This window comes from Leptonychotes weddellii, chromosome 12 (genome assembly GCF_054177405.1).
Source record: "Leptonychotes weddellii isolate Sample4059 chromosome 12, ASM5417740v2, whole genome shotgun sequence".
Lineage (NCBI taxonomy): Eukaryota > Metazoa > Chordata > Mammalia > Carnivora > Phocidae > Leptonychotes > Leptonychotes weddellii.
The window spans coordinates 89,091,983-89,093,244 of record NC_138380.1 but is presented as its reverse complement, the minus strand read 5'-3'; the positions used below and the strand labels follow the sequence as shown (position 1 = coordinate 89,093,244).

The 1,262-nt window shown below is 35.0% G+C and overlaps 1 pseudogene; it reads right to left on the bottom strand.

Moving 5' to 3' along the window:
* Window positions 1–386: 386 nt before the first annotated feature.
* Window positions 387–977, bottom strand: LOC115937596 (large ribosomal subunit protein eL33 pseudogene; annotated as a pseudogene).
* Window positions 978–1,262: the final 285 nt, after the last annotated feature.

The following is a 1,262-nucleotide window of genomic DNA, read 5'->3' as shown; positions in this document are numbered from 1 at the left end:
TTGGAAAAGAAAAAGAAAAAATTGTCTCTGTTTGTAAATGACATGATAATCTACAGAGAGAGTGAGGTCACAACAGAGAGGTTTAATAAATAAAAACCAAATGTACTTTTATATACCAACAATGTACAAATGGAAACAAAATAAAAGAAGGAATATCACTTAATACTCATAAAATCTGAGGTATAAGTATAAAAAGATATATACAGGATTTATATGACGAAGATTGCAAAAAATTAATGAAGGAAGTCCTTGAAGAACTAAATAAATGGAGAGCCTCACCGTGAACTTAGATGAAAAGTCTCGATATAATTTCAGATGCCAATTGTCTCCAAAATGACCCATATATATTTTTTCTTTTTCTTTTTTTTACGAATCTACACCTTTATTTACTTTTCATTAAATTTAAATCCTTGAGGATACAGCATCACACAGGTTCTGTGGCCAATGGTTTTAGCAGGAAGGTTGCTTCAGAATTTGGCACGAATCCATGCCCCTGTTTCCATGAGCACGAGTTACTTTCCCCCAGATTACTCTGGTTTTGTTTGGTTTGCCACCAGGAGTCACTGTGTTGTTCTTTGTTTTGTACACATAAGCACATCTCTTGCCTAGATAGAATTCTATTTCATCTCGAGCATAAACACCTTCGATTTTAAGAAGAGCTGTGTGCTCCCTCTGGTTCCGGAGACCCCGCTTATAGGCAGCAAAAATGGCCTTGGACCACAGCCTTCTAGACATTATTTGGCGTTATAAGAGTCTTGTTCCCAGCAGGCCTCCACAGACTCCAAGATGACAGAAAAAGAAGCGACCCCTATATTTAATTCAGTATCATTCAAAATTCCAGCAGCATTTTTTTAATATAAACAAGTTGATTCTAAAATTCATATAAAATGCAAAAGAACTAAAAGGGTTAAAATGTCTTTGAAAAAGAAGAATACATTTGGAATAATAACAACCTACCTGATTTGGGGCTTTGTCCATAAAACCAAGGTATTCAAGTGAGTGTGGTAAAGAGATAGTCATGTGGACCGGTGAGAAAGAATAGAGTCCAGGAATCAACAACAAACACAGCCACTTGATATTTGATTAAGTTGCAAAAGCAATTCAGGGGATAAAGGGCAGTTGTTTCAACACATAGTTTTGAAATTTTCATGTTTAAAACTGTAAAGCTTCTGGAATACAGCATAGGACATGAGTTCTGAAGAATTGCATGAAAAGCCTCGTCTATGAAAGAAAATATTAATAAATCAGACTTCATCAAAATT